At 37.9% G+C, this 24229-nt stretch overlaps 1 protein-coding gene across 1 annotated transcript in view; it reads right to left on the reverse strand.

The window, feature by feature from the left end:
* The window catches only part of SDK1 (sidekick cell adhesion molecule 1), a 530463-nt gene that overhangs the window by 459711 nt on the left and 46523 nt on the right, over positions 1-24229 (reverse strand). The window lies entirely within an intron of this gene.

Here is a 24229-nt window from a genome sequence, read left to right on the forward strand (position 1 = left end):
AAGGAATTTCTCTAGGCAGGAAACACAAGAGAAGGAAAAGACCTACAATAACAAACCCAAAACAAATAAGAAAATGGTAATAGGAACATATATATCAATAATTACCTTAAATGTAAATAGATTAAATGCTCCCACCAAAAGACACAGACTGGCTGAATGGATACAAAACCAAGACCCGTATATATGCTGTCTATAAGAGACACACTCCAGACCTAGGGACACATACAGACTAAAAGTGAGGGGATGAAATAAGATATTCCATGCAAATGGAAATCAAGAGAAAGCTGGAGTAGCAATTCTCATATTAGACAAATTAGACTTTAAAATAAAGACTATTACAAGAGACAAAGAAGGACACTACATAATGATCAAGGGATCAATCCAAGAAGAAGATATAACAACTGTAAATATTTATGCACCCAACATAGGAGCACCTCAATACATAAGGCAATGTTAACCGCCATAAAAGGGGAAATCAAAAGTAACACAATCATAGTAGGGGACTTTAACACCCCACTTTCACCAATGGACAGATCATCCAAAATGAAAATAAATAAGGAAACACAAGCTTTAAATGATACATTAAACAAGATGGACTTAATTTAAATTTATAGGACATTCCATCCAAAAACACAGAATATACTATCTTCTCAAGTGCTCATGGAACATTCTCCAGGATAAATCATATCTTAGGTCACAAATCAAGCCTTGGTAAATTTAAGAAAACTGAAATCATATCGAGTATCTTTTCCAACCACAACACTATGAGGCTAAACACATGGAGGCTAAACAACACACTACTTAATAAACAAAAGATCACTGAAGAGATCAGAGAGGAAATCAAAAAATACCTAGAAACAAATAACAACGAAAACACGACGACGCAAAACCTATGGGATGCAGCAAATGCAGTTCTAAGAGGGAAGTTTATAGCAATGCAAGCCTACCTCAAGAAACAGGAAACATCTCAAATAAACGACTTAACCTTACACATAAAGCAATTAGAGAAAGAACAAAAGACCCCCAAAGTTAGCAGAAGGAAAGAAATCATAAAGATCAGATCAGAAATAAAGGAAAAAGAAATGAAGGAAACAATAGCAAATATCAATAAAACTAAAAGCTGGTTCCTTGAAAAGATAAAATTGATAAACCATTAGCTAGACTCATCAAGAAAAAAAGGGAGAAGACTCAAATCAATAGAATTAGAAATTAAAAAAGAGAAGTAACAACTGACACTGCAGAAATTTTATGCTACAAATTTTCCTCTCAGCCCTGATTTAGCTACATCCCCCAAATTCTGATATGTTGTATTTTATTTTCATTTACTTCTGTATATTGTAAGGGTCCTGCGGGGTGTGTAGGGGTGGAGCGTATGGTCAGGCCACTCAGGATGGCTGTTCTCTTGCTCTCTGTACATCCCCTGACCGACCAGGGCCTGCTTCACCTGCACCTGCTCACCTGACCGACGTTCCTAGTACTTGCCCCAGGCTCAGCTGGTGACTGTTCTTAAAGGGGTGGTGAGGGGGCATGCCCCTCTGCTGGTTTCCCTGGTAACCAATGAGCCCACCTGATTTCAATTCCCCTGTAACTGTCCTGCCCACAGTCCGCCTCACATGGTGGGATGTTGTTTCAAGACCTTGCTTCAGACCTGTAAGCTTCCCCATTTATTAAACCATTGATGCATCTGTTACTGACTCTGGGCTCTTTCCTAGGTTTCAAAGCTGGGCAAATGCAGGCCAACACCCCCTACTCCTAGTTTGCTGAGAGTTTTTACCAGGAATAGATAGGTGTTGAATACTGTCAAACGTTCTTTCTGCATAAATTGATACATTTTTCTTCTTTAGCCTATTGATAAGATGGATTACATAGACTGATTTTCAAATGTTGATACCTGGAACAAATCCTAGTCATGATAATTTTCTATACACTGCTGGAATTGATTTGCTAATATTTTAGTGAAGAATTTTTATGACTAAGTTTATGAGAGATATTGGTGTACAGTATGTCTTTTTTTTAATATTGTCTTTATTTGGTTTTGGTATCAAAGTAATACTATCCTCATAAAATGAATTGGGAAGTGTTCTTTTCATTTCTTTGGAAGAGACCGTGTAAAACTGGTGTTAATTCTTTAAGTTTGGTTAAATTCTCTAATAAAACTCACTTCAAATGCAACGACATTAGAGATTGCATGGAAATTTTTTTCAGAAACTTTTTATATTGACGTATACTTGATTTACAATGTTGTGTTAATTTCTGCTGTACAGCAAAGTGATTCTGTTATACATATTGATATATAGATACATTATTTTAAATTCATTTCCATTATGGTTTATCACAGGATATTAAATATAGTTCTCTGTGCTATACAGTATGACCTTGTTGTTTCTCCATTCTATAAATAATAGTTTGCATTCAGAAACTTTTTAATTGCAAATTTAATTTCCTTAATGGCTATCGGGCTATTCAGGTTATCTATTTCATCTTGATTCAGTTTTGATGGTTTTTTTTTCCTTTTGAGGAATAGGTGCATTTCGTTTCAGTAATCAAATGTATATGTGCAAACTTATTATTCCTTATTATCATTATGATTTTTGCAGATTTTTCATTTCTGACGTTGGTGATTTGTACCTTTTCTTTCTTCATTGTCGGTCTTCCTACAGGTTTGTCAATTTTGTTATTAATCTTTTTTAAGTGTTTTCTTTTTTTCAAGAGTAAAAGCTGTGAATTTATTTTCTGTTAGAATTTATAGTAACTTGAAATCGGCATTTAGACCCTATATTAGTAGGCTTACATTTTGGTGTGTTTTGTGCTGCATAGTGGCTATTTTTCTTTAATCAAAGACTCTTGGACGGTATCAAGATTCTAAAAGTTGGCTTTTTTCTTACTATATATGAAATAAGTAAGATACAGGATGGAACGTACAGAACAGAGAATACAGCCAATATTTTATAACTTTAAAGAGTATAATCTATTGAAAAACATCTTTAATATTGACTTTTTCCTCATATTTCTGTTTTCAATTTCACGGTTTTTTGCTCTTTATTACTCCCTTCTGTTTCCTTTGGATTTATTTTGCTTTTTTTTCTAGTTTCTTGTTTTTAGTTTCTTGAGATGGGAATTTGGCTTGATTGAGACTTTTTTTTTCTAATGTAAGCATTTTATGCTACAAATTTTCCTCTCAGCCCTGATTTAGCTACATCCCCCAAATTCTGATATGTTGTATTTTATTTTCATTTACTTCTGTATATTTTAACTTCCTCTGAGTTTTCCTTTTTTGACCCAAAGATTATTTAGAAGTGTGTTGTTTAATTTCCAAGTGTTTGGGGATTTTCCTGTTATCTTCCTGTTACTGATTTTTACTTTGATTCCATTATGGTCAAAGAAGATTTCTGTATGATTTCCATTTTTTTAATTTGGTGAGGTTTGTTTTAATGGTCCAAGATAATGTCTGTCTTTGTGAATGTTCCATGTGTGCTTGAGAAGAATGTTTATTCTGTTTCTGTTGAAGTGTTCTATACATCTTAACTAAGTTCTGTTGGTTGTGTTGTTTAGTTATTCTGTATCATCGCTGATTTTCTGTCTAGGTTGTTCTATCAGTTACTGAGATCGGACTAAATTCACAAAACTATAATGGTGGATTGTCTATTTTTCCTCTCAACTCTATCAGTTTTTGCCTCATGTATGTTGAGGCTCTGTTGTTCGGTGCATACACGTTTAAAATTATTCATTCCTGGTGGATTTATCTTGTGTCATTATGTAATGTCCCTTTTTGTCTCTAGTAATTTTCTCTGCTCTGAAGACTACTCTTATGGGTTAACTGCCCCCCCACCAACCCCTCCCCACACATATAATGAAGTCCTAACTCCCGGTGCCTCAGAATGCAACCTTATTTGGAAATAGGGCCACTGAAGATGTAATTAGTTGAGATGAGGTCACACTGGAGTAGAGTGTGATATTCCAATATGACTGGTGTTCCTGTAAGAAGATGACCATATGAATACAGTGTGAGGACAAAGGCAAATTCAAGTTATGTAGCTGCAAGGCAAGGAATGCCAAGGAATACCAGAGAAACCTCTAGAAGTTAGGAAGAAGCAAGGGAAGATTCCCCTACAATTTTCAGAGAAAGCATGGACATGCCAACACTTTCATTTCAGGCTTTTAGTCTCCATAGTATAAGAAAATAACCTTCTGTTGTTTCAAGCCAGCCAGTTTATGGTACTTTCTTGCAGTAGTCCTTGTAACCTAACGTAACTGTTTTGTTTGATATTGATACAGACGCTCCTAATTTTTTTTTAATTAATAGTTCCATCACATATGGTTTTCTATTCTTTTCCTTTCAGCCCACCCATGTCATTGCATTTGAAGTGAGTTTCTTGTAGACAGCAAATAGTTGGACCATGCTTTTATTATTCCCTCTACAGACCTCTCTCTCAGATCATTTACATTTAATTATTGATATGTTATGGCTTAAATTTGCCATTTTATTTTTTTGTTTGGTTCCTCTGATTGTTACTCTGTTTTTCTCTTTTCTTATCTCCCTATGGGTTATTTAAACATTTCTTAAATGATTTATTTCTAGTGTTTTTCAGTATCGTGTGTAGTTTTCATAGAGGTTGATGTAGGTACTTAGGTACTATATGTGTACAGAAAACTTACCACTCTGAGTGGAGTTTAGAAACCTTACTTCCATTTAGATCCCTTTACCTTCTCCACTTTTAAAAAGGAATTGTTTTAATTATTTCCCCTATATATACTGAACACCATTTCAGATGGTGTTATAGTGTTTGCCTCAACCATCAAATATGATTTAAGAAATTTAAGGGAGGTAGAATAGTCTGTAACATTCACCTCTCTTCTTAGGCATTCCAATGTTCTTCTTTCCTTTCTGGAGTTCTAAGCTTTCTTTCTGTTATCATAGTCTGTTTAGAGAATCTCCTTTAGCTGTTCTTTTGCTAGCAACAAATTATCTTAGTTTTCCATCACCCGAGTATGTCTTGATTTCCCTTTCTTCCTGACGGATGTTTTCACCAGATATAAACTCTGCCTTTGACAGTGCCTCTCTTCCAGTACTTAAATATGTTGTGCCAGTTCCTTCTACGCCCCATGACTTCAGACGACTGCTGTCATTAGAATTTATGTTCCCCTATAAGTAATGTGTCATTTCTGATTCTTTCAAGACTTTTTCCTTTTTCTTTTAGTGTTCAGAAGTTTAATTATGGTGTGGCTGGGTGTGATTGTTTTTTACATTTATGTGATCTGGGGTTTCCTCAGCTTCTTGAATTCATAGGTTTATGTTTTTTGCCCAATTTGGGATGTTTTCAGACATTACACCTTCAAATACTTTCAGCCCCACTTTCATTCTCCTCTCCTTCTGAGCCTTGATGATACAAATATTAGCTCTTATCATTGTTCACAGGTCCCTATGGGTCTGTTCTTTTTTTTTATTCTATTTTTTCTCTGTTGCTCAGATTGGGCAAATTCTTGATGTCCTCAAGTTCACTGATTCAATTCTGTCATCTCTGCCACTGAGTCCATCCAGTGAGTTATGTATTTTGGTTATCATGTTTCTCAGTTCTTTAATTTCCATGTTCTTTTCTGTCACTTCAACTTATTTGCTGAGCTTTTCTACTTTTCTATGTTTTCCGTTTATCTGAGGAGAGTTACTAGCTACTTGTTCAATCACTTTTGTGATCGGCTCCTTTAAGGTCCTTTCCAGATACACTAGCAGCTGATTTATCTCTGGATCAGTGTCTCTTGACTGGCTGTTCCCACTCAAGCTGTGACTTTCCTGGTTCTTAGTATAAGTCCTCTTAACTTATGTCCTAGACACGCTGGATAGTACCTAAGACTTTGCAGCGTATGTCATCTTTTCAGCAGGCAGCTCCACGGTTGGTATGTAGCATGAGGACCACCTGTGTACATTTCGCTTTGTACTGGCCCCTCCAACACTACTCTGGCAAAGGTGGGGCACCAACTCCCACTACCTCATTTCCTGAGTGAGAGTGAAGATCAGCTCCATGGTGGGTCCCACAGCCACCAGGAAGGGAGAGGTGAGGCTGCCTGCTTTGTTTCTGCAGGGTGGCCTGGAGCTCCCCTCCCACTGGGCCCAGATGAAACAAGTGTTGAGTGTGACTGGTCCCCCCCTTCACCAGCTCCCTAGGGCCTCTTGGCTGCTGAGTTAAGGGGATGCTCAGCTCTGTTCCAGCCCACTAACAGCACCTTGGTGGGGGAAATCAGAGCACCACCTCTTTCCTCTGGGCAGAGGATGGAGGATCAACTCCCTGCTCAGTCCTGCCAACACCACCCAATGGGTGGATGAGAGCACCTGCCTATTTGGGTGGAGCAGGGGTTGGGGTGAAACATCAACCTTCTCACGAGTAGGGGCTGGCTGGGGAGGGGGACACTTTTCATATTCCTGTGTGGCTAGAGTAGGAGAGAGTTACAAGGATAACCCTTGTGGAGACTTTTCCCAGTGCTCTGGCTAGAAGGAACAATCTTTTTTTCTGCAGCTCCTTGTCCGGGATACATGGGTGGCAGTGAGGAAACTCAGGGAACTTACCAACACCTTGATCCTTGAGTGCCAAGTCCCCAAGAAGGCTACCTCTTCTTTCCACCCGTCAGAGACATCCTATGCTTTTTTGTTGTGTCACGTCCAGGGAATTTCAGTTGTATGGGAAGGCGCTGGGAGCAGTGGAGCTACTCCATCTTGGCAGAACCTGAAGTCAGTGAATACTTTCTGAATTGCTACTGTGTGCCAGGCACAGATGAGTTTTCTGTGCTCATGAAGCTACCTAAATCTTAATGGGCAGATTACACAAAAATCATGATAATTTATGATGAGTGCTCCCATAGGGCGTGTCAAAATCTACTGACTCTCCACAAAAATCCTCCTATCTGCTCCTTCCGGCCTGAAATTGTTTTTAACAGAGCTCAAAGGCATATAGCTATTAAAGATGAAAGGGGTCAAAAACCATTTACTTATAAGTAGATATTTAGCAAGTGCAGAGCACGTTCTGGGTCCTGTTAGAGGTATTAGAAAAGCATCAGAAAACAAAATAACGAAGAGCCTTGCACTGACGCAGCTTCCCGGCTACTGGAGTAGACAAACACAATACCCATAATCCACAAGAAGACTGAAATCTCCACTCACTCAGTCACTCAGCTCACTCAGTGTCAATGCCTCACCAGGCAATGCCCTGCCTGAAAATCCCTCCCGGTAAAATCTGCCGTTAAATTTATAAATTCTGGATGGCTGATGTCAGATCCTCCTCTGTTCTGAGAGGGGAGAGCAGGCTGGAGTGTAATGGGCGGCACTGTGGAGCTCATGTGGGAAGATAATTCTGCACAGAGGGAAGAGGGAGCACAGGAAGGCAAGCATCCTGGGGTGCAGAGGGTCAGTGCGTTCACTGCAGCAGACAAGCGAATGCGGACCCCGACAGTCCAGCGCACACTTGTGCCTCGGTGGGAGCACTGCCACAAGTTCTGTTCCGAATCTCAGTACAACTGTGCATGATTTATGACAGCTTCATTATGAAGAAGCTTTTTCCCCTCTGGAAATGTTAATTTACGAATCACAAAAACTGCCACTTCCGTGAGAAGCAGCTGTGGCATTGCTGAGAAAGTATTCGAATCGGAAGACAAGGTTTGTGTTTCAGCTGTGCTGTTTAGCAGACCCTGGGGTAAGATCCTTTTTTTCTAGTGAATCAATTATCTCATCTGGGAGGTGAGCATAGTCTTATCTGTGTGGCCTATCATCTCACAGAGTTGTAGTGAAAGGTAAAACGGTTTCATAAATTTTGTGGTATAATTTTTAACATCGTAATCTTCAAGTGATCTGACAGACGGGTCCTTTAAAATTCTACTACTAATCAAACAATTACTTTAACTGCTGTAAGTCTATTTAGAGTCTGTTCTTATTGCATTTAGTCTGTCACAGTTTCACTGCAGAGACATTAGCATGTTTGATTATGCAGTGCTCCCAGCGCCTACTTGGGGTATCAGGTAATATACAGCGTATGAATTGTATTACGTTTCTACAACAGGAAAAATTTTAAACTCTGCATTCCAAAATACATCGGGTCTCAAGGGTTCAGAAAACCACTGTGGACCTCTATTTTAATCTTTTTCAAGTGAAGGGAGGGTTAATCAGGGAAGAAAAGCTGTCTTTGGGATGTAACATTCATTCATCATTCAACAAACAACCTGCTATGTTTGCTGTGCCTGCCACGTCTCTGGCTCCGATACAGATACTGGGGATACAAAATTCAAAAAGCAAAACAAAACAGTATCTTTTTCTTTTTTTTTGGCCGTGTGGCATGTGGGATCTTAGTTCCCTGACCAGGGATTGAACCTGCATCCCCTGCATTGAAAGTGCGGAGTCTTAAGCACTGGACTGCCAGGGAAGTCCCACAAAACAGTATCTTGAAGAACATTTTGAAAAATAGGCATTTCTTCGTGAATTTGAGAACATGCCTACATGAACGTGACTCAGCAATTCCATTCCTAGGCAAAGACTAACAGAAACGTGTGCAAGTATAGCAGGGAACATGTATAAGGATGATTTATAACAGTCTAATCAGGAGAAAACTCAAAAGTCTATTAACACTAGAATGGATAAACACACCGTGCTGTGTGCAGACAACGGAAAATTAAAAGGTAATGAAAATGAATGTTTACTTTTTAGAACAAGCATGAATTTCATAAAATGTTGAGTGAAAGAGGTCAGACACAAAAAGGATATATACAATAAGATTTCACTTATATAAAGTCTAAAACCTAAATTACAGCACTTAGGGGGCACACTTATTATTAACTATCTTAATTACTATAAGTTATAAAGCATTACGAACTGGTTAACATACTTATGAGTCAGGACAGCTGTTACCTTTAAGGGAAGAGAAGGGGTAGGACTGGGAAAGGGCAAGCCTAGGCTTCTCAGGGGCTGCACTATTTTATTTATTAACATGGTTTCTGCAAATATTTACTTTGTAATAATTTATTAAGCTTCACAACTATGTTTTAAAGCCAATCATAGATTTTAAATAATAATAGATTCATAGGAAGATGCAAAAAAATCTTATATAACTATAGTACAATTTCAAAACCAAAATAGCCATTGGTACAATTTCCAGAACTTATTTAGACTTCCCGAGTCTTATGCAAGTTTAGCATGTGTGCATCATTTGTGTAACCACCACAGTCAAGACACAGAGCTGTTCTGTCACCACAAAGGTCCCTGTGCTAACCCTCTGTACGCACATCCCTCCCTCTCCTGTCCTCTGCCCTCCCAAACTCTCCTGGATGTCTAACTCCAGAACCACCAGCCTCTTCCCCATCCCCGTAATTGTGCCATATTGAGAATGTTATATAAATGAAGTCATACAGTAACAGAACCTTTTGAGACTGGATACTTTTCTATCAGCATAATGTCCTTGAGATCCACTCAAGTTGTTGCCTGTATAAACAGCTCATTCCTTTTTATTGCTGAGTTATATTCCACGGTTATGGATGTACCACAGTTGGTTTAATCATTCACCCCCTGAAGAACAACTGGTTTTGTTTCTAATTTTTGGCTGATTTCAAAGAAATGTCTAAAATTTGGCTATTACAAATAAAGCTGCAATTAACGTTTGTGTACACATCTTTGCTTGAACATAGGACTTCATTTCTCTGGAATAAGTGCCAAGAAGTACCAATGATCACTGGGTCCTCTGACAAGCTTGTTTGCCGAGTGCCTGTGCCAGTCTGCACACCTCCCAGCAATGCAGGAGCGATTCAACTTCACATCTTGACAGCATTTCGCACTGTCACTACTTTTAATTTTAGCTGTTCTGATAGGTGTATAATGAAATCTCACTGTGGTTTGAATTAGCATTTTCCTAATGGCTAACGATGTTGAAAATATTTTTATATGCTTATTTGACATCTGTATGTCCTCTGGTGAAATGTGTATTCATTTCCTTTGTTCATTTTGTAATTGGATTTTATAACTGTTGTTTTGAAAATTCTTTATATATTCCGGATACCAATCCTTCAAAAGATATGTGATTTACAAATATTTTCTCCCCGTCTGTAGATTATCTTTTCATCCTCTTCACAGCACCATTCACATTGCAAAGTTTTCAGTTTTCATGAAACCCAATTTATTGATTTTTGTTTTTTCATCTATGACTCATGCTTTTGTGGCCACGTCTAAGAATTCTTCACTACTCCCTAGGCCCTGAAGATTTTCTCCTACTTGACAGTTACGTCTATGGTATGCTTTTAGCTTTGTGTTTCTAGTTTTGGGGTTTTGTTGTTGTTTTGGTGTGAGGTTCAGGTTAAAGTTCTTTTTTTTTTTGCCTATAGATGTCCAATTGGTCAAGCACCATTGGTTGAAAAGATTATTCTTCCTCCACTGAATTTTCTTTAAAATTGTGATTATATATACATATTTATATTTATATTATATATGTATCTTAAAATTTATCATTTGAACCATTTTTAAGTTTACAGTTTAACAGCATTAAATACATTCACAAAGTTATACAACCATCACCACTATTTTTTATCATCCCAGACAGCACCTCTGAACTCATTAAACAATAACTCTCGACTCCCTCCCCGTCTAACCCCTGATAAATTCTACATTACTTTCTGTCTCCATGAATTTGCCTATTCTGAATACCTGATATAAGTGGAATCATACAATATTCGTGTTCAGCTTTTTTCATTTAGCATGTTTTCAAAGTTCATTGATGTAGTAGCATTTTTCAAAAATTTATTCCTTTTAGGGTTGACTAGTACTCCAATGTATATATACATCACATTTTGTTGACTATTTATCTGCTGATAAACACTTGGGTTGTTTCCACCTTTTGGCTACTGTGAATGCTGCTGCCATGAACGTGGGTGTGTAAATAAAGTATCTATTTTCAATTCTTTTGGGTATGTACCCAGGAAGAGAACTGCTAGATAACATGGTAATTCTATGTTTAACATTTTGACGAACCACCAAACTGTTTTCCACAGCAGCTGCACCATTTTACATTCTCACCAGCCATACACAAGGGCTCCGATTTCTCTACATCCTCATCAGTTTTTGTCTTTAAATGATAGCCATCCCAATGGGCATGAAGTGGTATGTGTCACTGTGGTTTTGATTTGCATTTCCCTAATGACTAATGATGTTGAGCATCTTTTCATGTGCTTATTGGCCATCTGTATACCTTCTTGGGGGAAATATCTATTCAAATCTTTTACCCACTTCTGAGTTGTAGGAATTTTTTAAAATATATATTCTGGATATTAATCACTTATCCAATTCAATTGAATGTGAGTTATGTATTAGATTTCCAACTGGAGCTGTTTCATAGGCATGATAAAGTCTATAGCAGTGACTGGCAAATTATGGCCTGTGGGCCAAATCCAGCCCAAGCCTGTTTTTATATGGCCCACGAGCTAAGAACACTGAGGTCACTGTGCATCTATCCACAGTACTCGAGAGGGAATACCAAATGCTCCCTATACTTTCACAGTCTTGCCCGATTACTTGCCTTGTCCACCAGGATTAATTCTAGCATGCCCTTTACCCAGTGTGGGCCAAAGGTGGTGCCTGTTGACTCACAGGAACCAATTTTGTGCTTTTCTGTCCAAATTCTTATAAAATGATGCCAATGTTGGTAGGGAAATCTGCTTTGATGGGTGTATTTACAACATGGAAATTCAAATGCCACAAATGAAGACATTTCCTGAGCCACTTAACTAAACATTTAACAGCACATCACTGTCTTTATTCCTGTTTACGGGTAAAGTCCCAGAATCTCAATTCATCTCTCATCTCTCATACTCAAATCCCCAGACATCTCTGAACATCTCCTGCTTCACTGCAGCCCTCAGGAATCCCAAACTCCTTAGCCACTCTTACTGTGCCTTTGAGAATCACAGCCCAGCCTCAGCGGAAGTCCCTGTATTGTCAACGTCTTCCCTGAATATTTCTTTCTTCATCTTGCTCCACTGGAAATCTGGTTCTTCCCTGTTGGCTCTCTGACCCTTGCAGCTCTCTCTAGACCCCCCCAGACCTCTCCCACCACTGGGCTTGGAGCTGGAGCAGGTGTCCTCCTGGCTTCTCACTGCCACATCCAGGCCACTCCACCTCCTTCTTCTGCAACTGCCTCCACCCCTAATTTTGAATCTCATGTTATCCAACTTTATTTCCCACTATCCCTTCATCATTGTAGTGAACTTCTGATGCTGTCTCTCCCTTACTCTTGATGATATATCTCTTGATTCACAAATCCAGTATGTACATTGACAGTGTTCCAATCAACATATGATCAGTCTGTGCTATCCAGAGATATTTTCTCATTCTCTCTTCTGTGCCTTAATGGATTTCAAACCTTCAACAGCACTTAAAAATTCAATGATCAAACAAATCTCCCAATTGTTACCTATTAAAAAACCTCCTTGAAATAATCCCTTATTCTTTATAACATTTCTACTGTGAGTTTTAATGAGATAAAACTTGCTTTGTTCTTGTTTCTAAGAATAATTTATAATCATTTTATTGTTAATGATATCAATATTTGAGAAGAGGTACTTAGAACCCAGTTTTATGGTATTTTTCAAACGAAACCGACATGTATGTTTTCCTCCTTGGAGTGAAAACTATCGTCCATGATGTAAAGCAGTAACTACGCCGGCAGTAGAGAATGTGGGCCTGAAGAGAAGCTCCGTGTTGACGATAGATTCCCTGTCTTCCCACAGTAAAACTACCTTGATGCATTAGGAAAACATAATATTCAAAATCACATGAGACAGAGATAAAAGAGTAAGACTACCCCAAGGCATCTCACAAATGATGTGAATCAACTCAGATGTGGTAACATGCCGGCAGGACAGTGGTATGCCGGTATTTTTATTTTGACGTGTTTAAATATTTGGTTATAAATTATTAGGAGTTTAACATTCTCCTTTGAGCTGAGGAGCAACTAGGAAAAGAGAGCATCCTGAATAGACGAGCCACATGACAGCACATGCCACCAGGGAGAAGGCGAAGGCTTCCTTCGGAAAATGCATGCTTTCATTTCATCTTTCTTTCTCTACCGATACTGTCTAGCACTCAGCTACGTCCACCTAATGAGTGATCCTGTTGATCATGAACGGCTCCCGCGAGACTTGTTACTGCAATGCTTCATTCTCGTTTCACACGTCCATTCTATCAAGTGTAGTCAATATTCTGTCCATAGGATGAGAGTTTTGCAGATAAAAACGATTCCCTTTGGAACTTATTTTCTGAAAAGCTTGGTGTATCATTGAAATGTAGAAACCACTACTTTTCAAATTGGGCAAATGCTACAAAAACTATCTTAGTACATTAAGCATTTATTACTATCAGTAAAAGCAGGCCCAGAGCCAAAAGAAGGGGGAAAAAAAGATATTTATCCTTTAAAAATGATAGGAAAAAAAGCAAATAAGAGGAATAAGAGGAAATTATTTGGAATCCTTCAAAGGGGTGTTGAAACATGCCCCTAGAAAATACGTTCGACTGTTTCAAGAGCTGGAATAGAGCTCTTACCCCCACCCACTGCACACACTCAAAGGCAGGGCCTCAGGATGGGGCCTGTTTGGACACAAGTACACTCTCTACACACTTAGAGCTTTCTCAATCTTTCTCTCTTCTCCACATCATCTCCTTTGAGGCAGCTCCAGAGCCTATGAATGGGATTACTTCTGGACTTATCTAGGCACTGGTTTCCAGTTCATCTCTCTTCTTCATCTGTATATCCTACCTCTTTTGATGATACCTCAGTTATTCTCCTCAAGAGTTCTCTGTAGAAGGATAAGTTTTGATTTCGTTTTTCATGTTGGCCTATCTCCAATAAGGCCAAGAAACAGAAGGATATTTCGAGGTTTTGAGGGCTGGGTGGAGTAGACGAACTACTTTGTTACAACAGAATAATGCAGGGTAGGTGTTCATGATAGCCCAGCACTATGGAAACAGCACTGGTGTGGAAACCACTTGGGGGATGCTTCCATTCTCGCCAGCACTCATAGACAGACCCCCTCTTTATAATTCTCCCTGCCCCTCAATCCTACAGGTCAGAAAAAAAGTCACTGAACCATGACCCACCATTCCTCAGAGTTAACAAGAAAACTCTTGAAGCTCTCAGGTGACCGTAGGTCCTAAAGCATTGTTAAACCCTCCCAGAAGCCAAAGTGACTTCAGGGTAGCTACTTCTCAGTTTTCAGGGTCTTCCAGGTTTTAGCTCTAAGCAACGGCTATGTATGCCTTTATGAGCTGGAAAGGGAGCAGTTACGATCAGCCGATTTCCTTATATTATTAAATACAAATAACAAGCAAGAAGTGAAGCAAACAAAAAGTTTAGCAACCTCACAGACATACTGTGAGACCTAATTAAATTAAAAGAAAAAACCTTATGAAATAGTTTCAAGATTTCCCACTATGGATTTTATTTTCTGCTCTTAATGTCTACTTAATTTCATTAGAAAATTCAGTGGAAATGCTTTAGACTTTCCACAACACTGTTTCCTCAAGGAATATTTTATTCTGAAGGACAACGGCAACAAAAAAGGGTTTTTGATTGGCTAAACACCTGGAGAAAGACAAGTTTATTTTAAATAAAGATAACATTTTTTTCTATTAGCTATTCACATTCATATAGGCTACATATTCTTCTCATATATATTGAGAAAAAATGGAGAACATCATATTTTACATATTAGGAGTCCACAACAAGGAAAAGGATAACAACTGGGGCTTTAGACAGCCTCATCCACCAGAGGGCAGACAGCAGAAGCAAGAACTACAGTCCTGCAGCCTGTGGAACAAAAAGCACATTGACAGAAAGACAGACAAGATAAAAGCCAGAGGGCTATGTACCAGATGAAGGAACAAGAGAAAACCCCAGAAAAACAACCAAACGAAGTGGAGACAGGACACCTTCCAAAAAAGAATTCAGAATAATGATAGTGAAGATGATCCAGTACCTTGCAAAAAAGAGTGGAGGCAAAGACTGAGAAGATGCAAGTATGTTTAACAAAGACTCAGAAGAATTAAAAAACAAACAGAGATGAACAATACAATAACTGAAATGAAAAAGACACTAGAAGGAATCAATAGCAGAATAACTGAGGCAGAAGAACGGATAAGTGACCTGAAAGACAGAATGGAGGGATTCACAGCTGCAGAGCAGAATAAAGAAAAAAGAATGAAAAGAAATGAAGACAGACTAAGAGACCTCTGGGACAACATTAAATGCAACAACGTTCACATTATAGGGGCCCCAGAAGGAGAAGAGAGACAGAAAGGACCCGAGAAAATATGTGAAGAGATTATAGTCAAAAACTTCCCTAACATGGGAAAGGAAATAGCCACCCAAGTCCAGGAAGCACAGAGAGTCCCATACAGGATAAATCCAAGGAGAAACACGCCAAGACACATATTAATCAAATTGGCAAAAATTAAAGACAACGAAAAATTATTGAAAGCAGCAAGGGAAAAACGACAAATAACATACAAGGGAACTCCCATAAAGTTAACAGCTGATTTCTCAGCAGAAACTCTACAAGCCAGAAGGGAGGTGCATGACATATTTAAAGTGATGAAAGGGAAGAACATACAGCCAAGATTACTCTACCCGGCAAGGATCTCATTCAGATTTGATGGAGAAATCAAAAGCCTTACAGACAAGCAAAAGCTAAGCGAATTCAGCACCACCAAACCAGCTCTACAACAAATGCTAAAGGATGGTGTCTAAGTGGGAAACACAAGAGAAGACAAGGACATACAAAAGCAAACCCAAAACAATTAAGAAAATGCTCATAGGAACAAACATATCGATGCTCACCTTAAACGTCAATAGAGTAAATGCTCCAACCAAAAGACATAGGTTCACAGAATGGATACAAAAACAAGACCCATATATATGCTGTCTACAAGAGACCCACTTCAGACCCAGGGACACATTCAGACTGAAATTGAGGAGATGGAAAAAGATATTCCATGCAAATGGAAATCAAAAGAACGCTGGAATAGCAATACTCATAGCAGATAAAATAGACTTTAAAATACAGAATGTTAAAAGAGACAAGGAAGGACACTACATAATGGTCAAGGGATCAATCCAAGAAGAAGATACAACAATTATAAATAGATATGCTCCCAATATAGGAGCACCTCAATTCATAAGGCAACTGCTAACAGCTATAAAAGAGGAAATCGACAGAAACACAATAATAGTGGGGGACTTTAACACCTCACTTACATCAATGGACAGATCATCCAAACAAAATTACTAAGGAAATACAAGCTTTAAATGACACAATGGACCAGATAGATTTAATTGATATTTATAGGACATTCCAACCAAAAAGAACAGATTACACTTGCCTCTGAAGTATGCACGGCACTTTCTCCAGGATAGATCACATCTTGGGTCACAAAACAAGCCTCAGTAAATTTAAGAAAATAGAAATCATATCAAGCATCTTTTCTGACCACAACACTGTGAGATTAGAAATCAATTACAGGGAAAAAAACACAAAAAACACAAACACATGGAGGCTAAACAATACGTTACTAAATAACCAAGAGATCACTGAAGAAATCAAAAAATACCTACAGACAAATGACAATGAAAACACGATGATCCAAAACCTATGGGATGCAGCAAAAGCAGCTCTAAGAGCGAAGTTCATAGCTATACAAGCCTACCTCAAGTAACAAGAAAAATCTCAAATAAACAATCTAACCTTACACCTAAAGGAACTAGAGAAAGAAGAAGAAACAAAACCCAAAGTTAGCAGAAGGAAAGAAACCATAAAGGTCAGAGCAGAAATAAATGAAATAGAAACAAAGAAAACAATAGCAAAGATCAATAAAACTAAAAGCTGGTTCTTTGAGAAGATAAACAAAATTGATAAACCATTAGCCAGACTCATCAAGAAAAAGAGGGAGAGGACTTAAGTCAATAAAATTAGAAATGAAAAAGGAGAAATTACAACAGACACCCCAGAAATACAAAGCATCCTTAGAGACGACTAGAAGCAACTCCTATGCCAGTAAAATGGACAACCTGGAAAAAATGGACAAATTCTTAGAAAGGTATAACCTTCAAAGACTGAACCACAAAGAAATGGAAAATATGAACAGACCAATCACAAGTAATGAATTGAAACTGTGATTAAAAATCTTCCAACAAACAAAAGTTCAGGACCAGATGGCTTCACAGGTGAATTCTATCAAACATTTAGAGAAGAGCTAACATCCATCCTTCTCAAACTCTTCCAAAAAATTGCAGAGAAAGGAATACTCCCAAACTCATTCTATGAGGCCACCATCACCCTGATACCAAAACCAGACAAAGATACTACAAAAAAAGAAAATTACAGACCAATATCACTGATGAATATAGATGCAGAAATCCTCAACAAAATACTAGCAAACAGAATCCAACAGCACATTAACAGGATCATACACCATGATCAAGTGGGATTTATCCTAGGAATGCAAGGATTCTTCAATATACACAAATCAATCAATGTGATACACCATATTAACAAATTGAAGAATTAAAAACCATAGGATCATATCAATAGATGCAGAAAAAGCTTTTGACAAATTTCAACACCCATTTATGATAAAAACTCTCCAGAAAGTGGGCAGAGAGGGAACCTACCTCAACATAATAAAGGCCATATACAACAAAACGGCAGCAAACATCATTCTCAATGGTGAAAAAATGAAAGCATTTCCTCTAAGATCAGGAACAAGACAAGGATGTCCACTCTCACCACTACTGTTCAGCATACTTTTGGAAGTCCTAGCCACAGCAATCAGAGAAGAAAAAGAAATAAAAGGAATACAAATTGGAAAAGAAGAATTAAAACTGTCACTGTCTGCAGATGACATGATACTATACATAGAGAATCCTAAAGATGCCACCAGAAAACTACTAGAGCTAATCAACGAATTTGGTAAAGTAGCAGGATACAAAATTAATGCACAGAAATCTCTTGCATTCCTATACACTAATGATGAAAAATCTGAAAGAGAAATTAAGGAAACACTCCCATTTATCACTGCAACAACAAAATATAAAATACCTAGAAATAAACTTACCTAAGGAGACAAAAGACCTGTATGCAGAAAACTGTAAGACACTGATGAAAGAAATTAAAGATGATTCAGACAGATGGAGAGATATACCATGTTCTTGGATTGGAAGAATCAACATTGTGAAAATGACTATACTACCCAAAGCAATCTACAGATTCAGTGCAATCCCTATCAAACTACCAATGGCATTTTTCACAGAACTAGAACAAAACACTTCACAATTTGTATGGGAACACAAAAGACCCCGAACAGCCAAAGCAATCTTGAGAAAGAAAAACGGAGCTGGAGGAATCAGGCTCCCGGACTTCAGACTACACTACAAAGCTACAGTAATCAAGACAATGTAGTACTGGCACAAAAACAGAAATATAGATCAGTGGAACAGGATAGAAAGCCCAGAGATAACCCCACTCACATATGGTCACCTTATCTTTGGTAAAGGAGACAAGAATATACAATGGAGAAAAGACAGTCTCTTCAATAAGTGGTGCTGGGAAAACTGGACAGCTACATGTAAAACAATGAAATTAGAACACTCCCTAACACCATACACAAAAATACACTCAAAATGGATTAAAGACCGAAATGTAAGACTGGACACTATAAAACTCTTAGAGGAAAACAGGAAGAACACTCTGTGACATAAATCACAGCAAGATGTTTTTTGATCCACCTCCTAGAGTAATGGAAATAAAAACAAAAATAAATGAATGGGACCTAATGAAACTTAAAAGCTTTTGCAAAGCAAAGGAAACTACAAACAAGACAAAAAGACAACCCTCACAATGGGAGAAAATATTTGCCAACGAATCAACGGACAAATGATTAATCTCCAAAATATATAAACAGCTCATGCAGCTCAATATCAAAAAAACAAAAACCCAATCCAAAAATGGGCAGAAGACCTAAATAGACATTTCTCCAAAGAAGACATACAGATGGCCAAGAAGCACATGAAAAACTGCTCAACATCACTAATTATTAGAGAAATGCAAATCAAAACTACAATGAGGTATCGCCTCACACCAGTAAGAATGGGCATCCTCAGAAAATCTACAAACAACAAATGCTGGAGAGGGTGTGGAGAAAAGGGAGCCCTCTTGCACTGTTGGTGGGAATGTAAATTGATACAGCCACCATGGAGAACAGTATGGACGTTCCTTAAAAAACTAAACATAGAATTACCATATGACCCAGCAATCCCACTACTGGGCATATACCCAGAGAAAACCTTAATTCAAAAAGACACATGCACCCCAATGTTCACTGCAGCACTATTTACAATAGCCAGGACAGGGAAGCAACCTAAATTCCTATCGACAGACAAATGGATAAAGAAGATGTGGGACATATATACAATGGAATATTAATCAGACATAAAAAGGAATGAAATTGGGTCATTTGTAGAGACGTGGATGCATCTACAGACTGTCATACAGAGTAAAGTAAGTCAGAAAGAAAAAAACAAATATTGTATATTAACGCACATATGTGGAAGCTAGAAACTGGTACAGATGAACCGGTGTGCAGGGGAGAAATTGAGACACAGATGTAGAGAACAAACGTATGGACACCAAGGGGGGAAAGTGGTGGGCGTGGGGTGGGGGTGGGGGTGTGATGAATTGGGAGATTGAGATTGACATGTATACACTGACGTGGATAAAACAGATGATTAATAAGAAAAAAAGAGAAAAAAGCAAGCAATGGCGATAATGATAATGTTTTTAGGAAGACCTTGCAATAACCATTAAATCAATTCTGAATTAAAAAAAAAACATAACGTGGAATTCAAGAAGCAAGACACAAAATAATATATTCTGTTTGATTCCATTTGTATAGAAAACCCCCAAAGCAGGAAAAGATATAAGCAGTACAACTAAGAACAACAAGGAAGTATTACCATAAGGGTCAAGTCTTCTGGGGGAAGAATGGAGGGGAAATGAATTGGAAGGGGGCCCACAGGAGGGTTCAGGTTGTGTTCAATGTTGGAATGAGAGGTGGGCACAAGGGTGTTTGCTTTATAACGTTTTATTCTGTACATTTACGATTTACGTACTTTTCCACATTTCTGTATATTTCATAATTAAATACGGCGGCATCAGTTGAAGAGGGACATTAATAGTATAGCTGGGCTGCAGAAGAAGGTAGATTTCAAAGTAACAAGTTCAAGATGACAGTGATTTATTTTGTAAACTACTTGTTGATATTTAGAAACACTGAAGGAAAAACAAAGATGTAGATATGGGAGTTCCACTAGAAAGTATGCACGTTTAAGTTTTTCTCTTAATATTGCTGTATTGTGTTTATCATAATTCCACAGGGATGGTTTTCCAAAATAAATTAATTTATATAAAATTAAGCAGATAAGTGACACTTTACATATGTTGATTGTTAACATCTCAGTGCAATGTGCCTTTATATCTGAACTGAAAAAGCAATAATGAGAGTAATGCATTAAAGCTTGTTGGAACATTAAACCTTAAACTTCTTTTACTTACATGGAACGCCCAAAGTTAATGCAGGCTATGTGACTGCTACACTGTCAGTGACACTTCCATTTGCCTCCATCTGTGTAACCAGAAGTACCAATTCTTGTAAATCAGCTATTGATAGATTTTCATTTAGCCCCAATTTTTCAAAAATTAGCTTTAAAAGATCATTATAGGCCAAAATGTTGTTCTACATATTACTTATATGAAAAAGAAATAAATGTTATCATTTTAATAATGGAATAAATAGAAGCTGCAGAGTCCCAAGGATGCATTTTTGATAATAACATAGTTATAATAAAATTACATTTGAACAACTATATAAACTTCATGGATATACATTTCTCAAATGAGAATTTACCCATGGTGAGGTCAGAATAACCTGGCAGGGTGTACAGATATGCAAAAGAAATTGCATGTATCATAATTCATTGAGATTTTTTTAAATCATTTTTTTAAACATCTTTATTGGAGTGTAACTGCTTTACAATGGTGTGTTAGTTTCTGCTGTATAACAAAGTCAATCAGCTGTATGTATACATATACCCCTATATCTCCTCCCTCTTGCGTCTCCCTCCCACCCTCCCTATCCCACCCCTCTAGGTGGTCACAAAACACCAAGCTGATCTCCCTGTGCTATGCTGCTGCTTCCCACTAGCTATCTATTTGACATTTGGTAGTGTATATATGTCCATGCCACTCTCTCACCTTGTCCCAGCTTACCCTTCCCCCTCCCCGTGTCCTCAAGTCTGTTCTCTACATCTGCATCTTTATGCCTGTCCAGCCCCTAGATTCATTAGAACCATTTATTTTTAGATTCCATATATATGTGTTAGCATATGGTATTTGCTTTTCTCTTTCTGACTTACTTCACTCTGTATGACAGACTCTAGGTCCATCCACCTCACTACAAACAGTTCAATTTCGTTTCTTTTTATGGCTGAGTTATATTCCATTGTATATATGTGCTACATCTTCTTTATCCATTCGTCTATCGATGGACACTTAGGTTGCTTCCATGTTCTGGCTGTTGTAAACAGAGCTGCGATGAACACTGTGGTACATGACTCTTCTTGAATTATGTTTTTCTCAGGGTATATGCCAAGTAGTGGGGTTGCTGGCTCATATGGTAGTTCTATTTTTAGTTTTTTAAGGAACCTCCATACTGTTCTCCAGAGTGGCTGTACCAATTCACATTCCCACCAACAGTGCAAGAGGGTTCCCTTTTCTCCACACCCTCTCCAGCATTTATTGTTTGTAGATTTTTTTGATGATGGCCATTCTGACTGGTGTGCGGTGATACCTCATTGTAGTTTTGATTTGCATATCTCTAATGATTAGTGATGTTGACCATCCTTTCATGTGTTTGTTGGCTATCTGTATATCTTCTTTGGAGAAATGTCTATTTAGGTCTTCTGCCCATTTTTGGATTGGGTTGTTTGTTTTTTTTTGATATTGAGCTGCATGAGCTGCTTGTAAATTTTGCAGATTAATCCTTTGTCATTTGCTTCATTTGCAAATAGTTTCTCTCATTCTGAGGGTTGCTTTTCATCTTATTTATGTTTTTCCTTTGTGTGCAAAAGCTTTTAATTTTCACTAGGTCCCATTTGTTTATTTTTGTCTTTATTTCCACTTCTCTAGGAGGTGGGTCAAAAAGGATCTTGCTGTGATTTATGTCACAGCATATGTTCTTCCTATGTTTTCCTCTAAGAGTTTAATAGTGTCTGGCCTTACATTTAGGTCCTTAATCCATTGTGAGTTTATTTTTGTGTATGGTGTTAGGGAGTGTTCTAATTTCATTGTTTTACATGTAGCTGTGTAGTTTTCCCAGCACCACTTATTGAAGAGGCTGTCCTTTCTCCACTGTACGTTCCTGCCTCCTTTATCAAAGATAAGGTGACTATATGTGCGTGGGTTTATCTCTGGGCTTTCTATCCTGTTCCATTGATCTATATGTCTGTTTCTGTGCCAGTACCACATTGTCTTGATTACTGTAGCTTTGTAGTATAGTCTGAAGTCCGGGAGCCTGATGCCTCCAGCTCCGTTTTTCTGTCTCAAGATTGCTTTGGCTGTTCGGGGTCTTTTGTGTTCCCATACAAATTGTGAAGTGTTTTGTTCTAGTTCTGTGAAAAATGCCATTGGTAGTTTGATAGGGATTGCACTGAATCTGTAGATTGCTTTGGGTAGTATAGTCATTTTCACAATGTTGATTCTTCCAATCCAAGAACATGGTATATCTCTCCATCTGTCTAAATCATCTTTAATTTCTTTCATCAGTGTCTTACAGTTTTCTGCATACAGGTCTTTTGTCTCCTTAGGTAAGTTTATTTCTAGGTATTTTATTTTTTTGTTGTTGCAGTGATAAATGGGAGTGTTTCCTTAATTTCTCTTTCAGATTTTTCATCATTAGTGTATAGGAATGCGAGAGATTTCTGTGCATTCATTTTGTATCCTGCTACTTTACCAAATTCGTTGATTAGCTCTAGTAGTTTTCTGGCAGCACGTTTAGGATTCTCTATGTACAGTATCATGTCATCTGCAAGCAGTGACAGTTTTACTCCTCCTTTTCCAATTTGTATTTCTTTTTCTTCTCTGACTGCTATGGCTAAAACTTCCAAAACTATGTTGAATAACAGTGGTGAGAGTGGGCAACCTTGCCTTGTTCTTGATCTTAAGAGGAAATGGTTTCAGTTTTTCACCACTGAGAACAATGTTGGCTGTGGTTTTGTCATATTGACCTTTATTATGTTGAGGTAAGTTCCCTCTGTGCCTACTTTCTGGAGGGTTTTTATCATAAATGGGTGTTGAATTTTGTTAAAAGCTTTTTCTGCATCATCAAATCTGAATGAGATCCTTGCTGGGAAGAGTAATCTTGGTTGTAGGTTTTCCCATTAATCACTTTAAGTATGTCCTGTGACTCCCTTCTGGCTTGCAGAGTTTCTGCTGAAAGATCAGCTGTTAACCTTACGGGGATTCCATTGTATGTTATTTGTTGTTTTTCCCCTGCTGCTTTTAATATTTTTTCTTTGTATTTAATTTTTGATAGTGTGACTAATATGTGTCTGGGCGTGTTTCTCCTTGGATTTATCCTGTATGAGACTCTGTGCTTCCTGAGCTTGACTGACTATTTCCTTTTTCATATTAGGGAAGTTTTCAACTATAATCTCGTCAAATATTTTCTCAGTCCCTTTCTTTTTCTCTTCTTTTTCTGCGACCCCTATAATTTGAATGTTGGTGCGTTTAATGTTGTCCCAGAGGTCTCTGAGACTGTCCTCAATTCTTTTCATTCTTTTTTCTTTATTCTGCTCTGCAGTGGTTATTTCCAGTATTTTATCTTCCAGGTCACATACCCATTCTTCTACCTCAGTTATTCTGCTACTCATTCCTTCTAGAGAATTTTTAATTTCATTTATTGTGTTGTTCAAAATTGTTTGCTCTTTAGTTCTTCTAGGGCCTTGTTAAACATTTCTAGCATTTTGTCCATTCTATTTCCAAGATTTTGGATCATCTTTACTATCATTATTCTGAATTCTTTTTCAGGTAGACTGCCTATTTCCTCTTCATTTGTTAGGTCTGGTGGGTTTTTACCTTGCTCCTTCATCTGCTCTGTGTTTCTCTGTCT

Source organism: Phocoena sinus, chromosome 15 (assembly GCF_008692025.1).
Source record: "Phocoena sinus isolate mPhoSin1 chromosome 15, mPhoSin1.pri, whole genome shotgun sequence".
NCBI classification, from domain to species: Eukaryota; Metazoa; Chordata; class Mammalia; order Artiodactyla; family Phocoenidae; genus Phocoena; species Phocoena sinus.